Source organism: Chionomys nivalis, chromosome 8, assembly GCF_950005125.1.
Source record: "Chionomys nivalis chromosome 8, mChiNiv1.1, whole genome shotgun sequence".
In the NCBI taxonomy this organism is placed as follows: domain Eukaryota; kingdom Metazoa; phylum Chordata; class Mammalia; order Rodentia; family Cricetidae; genus Chionomys; species Chionomys nivalis.
This window is the reverse complement of record NC_080093.1, coordinates 70,223,260-70,231,275: the sequence shown is the minus strand read 5'-3', so window position 1 is coordinate 70,231,275 and position 8,016 is coordinate 70,223,260.

Sequence of the window (8,016 nt, the reverse complement as noted above, 5' to 3'; positions counted from 1 at the left end):
GTTTTCCAACCCCACAAGTTCCCTTTTCTGCCCCATAATCCCTCGAGCCTCCTGCACCTCGGAGTCTCACCAATCCTGATCTAACACTTAGTATTGGCATTAAAGGGGTTCACCACTGACTTTGCTTTTATGGGGGTGGGGGACGGGTAAAACAGGTTTTCTCTGCACAGCCCTGGAACTCACTACGAAGAGCAGGCTGGCCTTGTGCTCACAGAGATCCAGCTCTGCCTCCATAGTTCTGGGTCTTACTGTGTATCACAGGTTAACCCAGAACTCACGGTCCTGCTGCCTCCTCGGTGCTAGGATTACAGGTGTCACTGCACCCAGCTAAGACTCCATCTTAATCAAAAAATAGAAAGGCCCTTATTAGCATAGTGCCTTGAAGATAGTAGTTACTCTCTAGGGTGGGCATCTTGCCCATCCTCCTCACCTTGAACACCCAGTTCAGCAAATGACAACCCAAATAAATACACAAACTTTGACGCACTCGGCCAATATTGTGTATCCAGTTTCTGAATGCTCTGCCCTGAGGCATCAGAGCCATCCAACCTGACCTCACAGAGGACCACAAAGGACCTCTTAAACACTGGGGAAAGCTGAGTGAAGGAATAGGAACCTGAGAAAAGAACTTACGGAAAAATCTAGAATTCCACTCCTATCAGTAGAACCTCAAAAGTGACTCTTCGGAAAATCTAGATATGAGTTTACACCTCCTGTGGCCTCCAGGAATGTATATAGTCAGCCATGAGGAATTCTGGGTTTTGTTCTGTTAGGGGGATTTGCTCTTAGCTTTCATTACGCCTTTGTAACTTTCCAGGAGGTTGCCAGGAACACCTAGTACAGCCCAGTAATTACAGCTTGTGCCTGGTCCATAGGACCCTCAAACCTAGGGCTGCATTGGGATTTCTCTTGGTTCTGTGATCTCATTTTGAGCGTAAATGAACTCTGCCTTTCACTTAGGGAATACCGGTAAGATCCTGGAACGCGCACACCTCCCTCATACTCTGGCACCACCTGCAGAATTTCTCCTACAGCAAGTAAAGAAGTTAGGAAAGAGGTGGGAAGCAGAAGCAGGTGGATCTGAGTTCAAGGCCAGCCTAGTCTACAGAGTGAGTTCCAGGACAACAAGGGCTACACAGAGAAACCCTTTCTTGGAAAACAGACAGACGGACAGACAGATAGATAAATAAAATTTTGAACATTTATTACTTAAAAAAAAACCCTAACAGCCAGGTGTGTCCTGTGTAATTGCAATCTTCATTAGAGGTGAAGGCTAGAGGAGGGCACGTTTGAAGCCAGTACCTCAAAGTGAGATCATGTCTCAAAAAATGGTTGAAGAGATGGCCCAGAACTTCAGAGTGCATACTGCTCTCGCAGAGAACTCAAGTTTGGTTCTCAGAAATTATATTGGTCAGTTCACAATGGCCTGCAACTCCAGCTCTAGGAGATATGATACATCTTAGCTCTTCTAGCATCTGCACTCATTTGGTTGCACACAGGGCACACGCTCGCACACGTACTCACACACACGCGCACACACATGCGTGCACACACTTACGTGCACACATTTGCACACATGCACATATACACGCATGCACACACATGCATGCACACACGCACACAAATCTTTTAAAAAGATTTTTCTGGCTAACCTGAGTAGCCTGCACTATGACCAGGGGCAATGGTGACATCCAGACCCTGCTGCTGCTGGGTCTGTGGTCTTGCCAAGGCTGGGGTCTGTTGAAGACCAAGGCCCATGCTGCCACCAAAGGTTACACAGAAGCCTGGAGTTGGGGCTGTGGCCTTGTTGGTGTCCAGGAGACATGTCTCTGCCAGAGCCATCCTGATCTGAATGGCCAGTGCTTCCACCCAGAGTCAGGATGTCATCCTGGCCTGAACTGCTACCAAGGGCCATGTATGGATCCATGGTCCAGCTGAAGCTGGGTCTGTGTTGACGTCTGTGGCCTGTGTTATCTCATGGATCATTGGAACCATGCATGATGAAATCCAAGGGCCATGCTGAGCCAGCCCCGCCCTCCACTGGCCCTGGGAAAGCTGGCCCTGTCCCTCTCTAGACACTGCAGCAAGAGAGCTGATCCTGACCTTGACCCTCACGAGAGAGCTTGCCCCCACAATTTGGGAGTGATGGTCACATCCTTTATCACAGGCTAGGGAGAACTGACCCTGACAGCATGAGCATAGGGGAGGGGCCTCTGCCTTGTCGCCTGAGGGAGGGGCCTCTGCCTTGTCGCCTGAGGGAGGTAGCCCCAGTGGCCTGAACTTATCAGTTACTACCCAGGCCATAGCTGGGTCTTGGGTTGGCCCGATCTAACATTTACCCCATCTAGGTCCTGCTGGAGCTCATGAAGGGACTGGTCCTGTGGAACGACACCAACAGGGCTTCCGTGACTTGGGGTGACAGCAGGAAGTCCCAGAGGAGTTTTGGTGAGGATCCAGTGATGATGGTGTACCAGAAACCAGAGGCCTTGAGCCAGACCAGTGACTCATAGCAATAAATATTTGCTAGTAAAGCTGATTGGACAGAAAGGTACACCGTGTGATACATTACTCCCAATGTCACCAGGACCAATGAAGAAGAGTTGGAGAGGCAGGAAATGAAAGATAGAGGAGGGAAGATTGGTTTTATTTTGTTATTTTTGTTTGTTTGCTTACTTTGTTTTGATCTTTCTTAAAATTTTCTTTTGGGGAAGCACTGCAGGGGTGAGGGGAGAATATGGGGGGACTGGGAGGTAAGAGGAATTAGAGTACATGATGTTACCAAAGAATCAATAAAGAAATTAAGTTAAGGCAGGCAATGTGGCGCACGCCTTTAATCCCAGCACTCGGGAGGCAGAGGCAGGTAGATCTCTGTGAGTCTGACGTCAACCTGGTCTACAAGAGCTAGTTCCCAGACAGGCTCCAAAGCTAGAGAGAAACCCTGTCTCAAAAAACCAAAAATAGAAAAGGAAAAAGAAATTAAGTTTAAAAAGATTTTCATATGTGTTTGGGTGTGTGCGTGTGCACCATGTATGTGTCTGGTGCCTGAGAAGGTCAGAAGAAGGCTTTGGATCCCTGGAACTGGAGTTACAGATGGTTGTGAGTTACCATGTGGTTGCTGGGGACTAAACCTGGGTCCTCTACAACAAAATTAAGTGTTGAACCATCTCTCTAGCTCCTTCCTGCCTCCCACTTTTGTGTGAGGCAGATTTCACTATGTAGCATGGGGTGTCCTGGAACTCATTACGTAGACCAGGCTAGCCTTGAACTCACAGACATCCTCCTGCCTCTATAGGCATTAAAGGTATATGCCACAATGCCCAGCACCCACCCAGAATAAGAGAAAGAACAAATAATGTTTATTTTCCTAAAATTACGCTATCTGATTCCAGTTTCCTCTCCATTCACAACTGTAGCCAACAGCATCTAACATCTATTATGCTTGCTTCTGTGTTCCCAGGTTAGCCACGCACACCCCCTTGTAATGGCAGAATTAAGTCTTTAGAGTGAGAAATCACTCCAAGCACTTCATAGATTAATTAAAAAGGAGATTAGTTCTCTAATAAAAGCATGAGTTTGGGGTTTGACTAATGCCTATGGGATTTGAGCCAAGAGTGGAAATCTCCCACAGTTTATATAGATTTGAGCTATAATATCAAAATCTCACAGAGGCATTCATATGCAGGTGTGCTCTTTTTGTTTGTTTTGTTTTGTTTTTTCGAGACAGGGTTTCTCTGTAGCTTTGGAGCCTGTCCTGGAACTAGCTCTTGTAGACCAGGCTGGCCTCAAACTCACAGAGATACACCTGCCTCTGCCTCCCAAGTGCTGGGATTAAAGGCATGCACTACCACCGCCCGGTTTGCAGGTGTGTTCTTGAGTTTCCACCCCAAGTTACATTTTCTGGTCAATTAGGTAGATTTTATTTTATAGAGTCAGAAGCTGCAGTTTTGGGTTATGTTTAGATTTTAGATTACACTTTCTGGGCTAAGAAATACAGCTCTTATGTAGGTGGAGTTTTTTGTCAGGATTGCTGGCTCCCCAAAGAACAACATGGAGGCTTATTAATTATAGATGTTAAGCCAATAGCTTAGGCTTATTACTAGCTAGCTCTTACAACTTAAATTAACCCATATTTCTTATCTGCGTTCTATCACATGGCTCAGTACTTTTTTTTTCTTTTCTTTTCTTTTCTTTTCTTTTCTTTTCTTTTCTTTTTTTTTTTTGAGACAGGGTTTCTCTGTAGCTTTGGAGCCTGTCCTGGAACTAGCTCTTGTAGACCAGGCTGGCCTCGAACTCACAAGATCCACCTGCCTCTGCCTCCCAAGTGCTGGGATTAAAGGCATTCACCACCACTGTCCGGCCTCAGTACTTTTCTTTAACACGGCATGTTCCTCTTCTCTCAGAGTCTCCTCTTAACTCCACCTGCTGTGGAATATTCCATCTACACACTGTGAATATTTATTACTCTTATGGGTTAATAAATAAGCTGATTAGCCTATAGCAAGGCAGGATAAAGTTAGGTGGGACAATCAACTGCGAATACTGGGATGAAGAAGGGCAGAGTTGGGGAGATACCAGGTAGCTGCCGAGGACGCAGGACATGTAGAAAATGAGGTAACAAGCCATGAGCCACGTGGCAAAGCATAGAGAAGAAATACAGGTTAGTTTCAGTGTAAGAGTTAGCTATCGGCAAAACATTTATAAGTAATATTAAGCCTCTAAGTGATTATTTGGGAACTGGTGGGCAGGAGAGAAACATCTGATTACACCATCCTTCTTCCTCCCAGCATTCCCCCAGTCTGGCTCTCCTGCCTGACCTCTTTCTGCTTAGCTATTGGCCAGTTAGCTCTTTATTAAACCAATGAGAGCAACACATCTTCACAGCGTACAAAAGGATTATCTCCCCCCCACCTTCTCTGAGAAAGGATCTCTCTATTATGTAGCCATGGCTATCCTAAAACTCACTATGTAGACCAGGCTGGCCTCAAATTCACAGAATTCTGCCCTCCTTTGTTCGCAGAGTGCTAGATTTAAATGCATGTGCCACCTTGCCAGCCTGAAGCTGACTTCTAAACAGCTATCCTCCCCCACTTGGCCTCTTGCATGCTGAAATTACAGTCCCGTGCCACCATGCCCCACCTTGGAGGGAATTTAAATGCTCAGTTCTGGGACAAGAGGCATGTGGGTAGCATGACACTGTAATTTTTGGTGAAGGTTTCTTGGAGAGGATAACAATCCAAGTTTAATTATCAACTCCCACATTAACAAGGCAAAGCAGCAACATTGCCAGGCTGCAATTCTGGAGGCTAGGGCTGTCCAGGGCAGCACTGAGGAACCTGCCCCTCACCCAGGAGTCCACCCACACTGCCCTCAGACGGTGATCCTGAGCCCAGCATCACCCAACACTTCCAGCATGCTTCCACAGACTGCCTGTCTGTTTTTGACATGGTCTTGATTTGTAGCACAGGCTGTCTCTGTAACTTTGGTGCCTATTCTGGAACTAGCTCTTGTAGACCAGGTTGGCCTCGAACTCACAGAGATCTGCCTGCCTTAGCCTCCAGTGTGCTGGGAGTGATTACAGGCCTGTGCCACCACACCTGGCTTTGTAATATTTTGTGTTGTTTTGGCAAGAAAATTTATTTTATTTACTGAGCACGAAAAGAAGAGACAGTGAACCATACACCAAACTCTGCATTGTGGATGTCGCTTAGACTGGGGTGATGGAGAAGTTTACTTTTCCATTGTATATTGTGGATTTCAGAGTTTGTCACAGTGTATAAATTGTAAGTAGACATAAAGCAATTGCCTTGAGTTCCTGTGTGGCACGTCTTCCTTCCATCCTTGGATTCCATGCCTACTATGCCACCTTCTGGTTATAATGTGGCTTTTGTGTGCACGCCAGGACCAAAACTCAGTCTCCTCTACCCGCCTGCCAAGGAAGGCCCCACTTTCCATCAAATGAGTGTTGAGCGGACATGATCAGGGAGAAACTGAGAGAGATGCCTTCAGCCGCCAAGAAGAAAGTGGGGGTGGGGGGTGGGGGGAGGACGGGACGCTGTGAGCTATGCTTTGGGGTGGGACTCAGCAACAGAAAGGGCCCTGTAAAGGGTGACTTGGGAAGATGGGCCCTGGAACTGCTCAGTGTCCTTCAGTAAAGACCTGTAATCCCAAACAAATAAATAAAATAAAATAAATAAATAATGTGATCTGAAAAGAAAAAAAAAAGACCTCTAATTCCCCCTCCCCACAGTGCTAAGGACGGACACAGTCGTTACATTCTGCTACTGAGCCTCAACCCTTTGAGTCAGAGTGCTGCTGGGTAGCTCGCGCTAACCTGGAATTTTCTATGTAACCCAAACTGGTCACAAACTCACAGTCCTTGTGACTTTGCTTCCCAGGTGCTGGATCAGAGCCTGGGCTGCCATGCCTGCCTTCTCTCTGATGTTTCAAGATTCCTTGGAGAAGTATTTGAATCTCACATTCTGTGACCATGAGATTAAAGGTTAGAGCACAGGGACCCCGATTTCCTTCCATGCTGAGATTTTTCCTGGAAAAGAGAATATTCTGGTCAGCAGCACTGTGACTCGGACTCTTTGGGGGCTGAATCACTGGGAATCAAGGGGCTGTATCGCTGGGAATCTACCTGAAAAACGGGTGATAGAATGCGATTCCTGGTCCTGCAAAGGTGAGGACCAAAGTCTGTAGCAGTCACCTCACCAAAAATTTGCCTGCCACAGCCTTCCCAAGCAAGAATGGCACCTTCATTTGCTCTTTTACTTAAGAAAAAAAATTTCAAGGCAAAGCGATGGTAGCACACACATTTAATTCCAGCACCTGGGAGGTAGAGGCAGGCATATCTCTGTGAGTTTGAGGCCAGCCTGGTCTACAAGCTATTACACAGAGAAACTCTGTCTCAAAATACCAAAACCAACCAAACAAAGACTACATAAAAAAAAAAAAAAAAAAACCCAACCCAACAACACCAACACCAACAAAAACCCCAATTTTTTTGACACAGTGTTTCACTATGTAGACCAAGCTGGTTTCCAACTCAGAGACTGGCCTGCTTCTGCCTCTCTAGTGCCTGGCTTACTTATATTAAATGCCAACCTGAGAACACAGAAAGGAGCCTAGCCTTCGTGGAGTTTAATATCCAAGGAATAAAAGACAGGCACACATGAATCAAATGCCATGCCTGTTGGGTTGAGGATATAGCTTAGTGGTAGAGAATTTGCCTAGTGAGCCCAAGGCCCTGGTTTGATTCCCAGAAGTACAAGCCACCACCACCACCACTTCCTCCATCATCTAAATTTGTGACTTTTGGGTTACTGTCACAGTAGCAGAGATCTATACAATGTCAAGAGACTAGAAGAGAGGATGACCCAGTCAGGAAGATCCAGTGACAGGTCATGGAGGTAAAGAAGGGAGAGAAAGGGCTGGAAAGACGCCTCAGCAATTAAAAGTATCGGCTGCTTTTCCAAAGGACCTGGGTTGGGTTCGCAGCACCCATGTGGTGTTTCAAGACCGTCTGTAATTCCAGTTCCAGAGGCTCTAAAACCCTCTTCTAGCCTCTGTGGACACTACACACATCTGTACAAGTGTGCATACAAACACTCATGTACTTAAAATAAAAAATGAATAAATCTTAGAAAAAGTAGGAGGGAAAGAGAGGGAAGAGGAGGAGGACGGAAGAGGAAAAAGGAAAGGAGGGAGGGAGAGGAATATTCTCTGAGCATTTACGGAGGCCCTGAGGGAAGGGAGCAATGGAGAATTCCCAAGCAGGAAATATGTATACCAGGGCATGCACACATTTGCATTGTAGAAAGACCAGTCTGGTCTGAGCAGACTCTCAGAGACTATTTAAGAGGGTATTGTTCTCTCTTACTAGTGAATTTACTAGTGAATATACATTCTTTTTTTTTTTGAGATGGGGTTTCTCTATAGTTTGGAGCCTGTCCTGGAACTCGCTCTTGTAGACCAGGCTGGCCTCCAACTCACAGAGATGCACCTGCCTCTGCC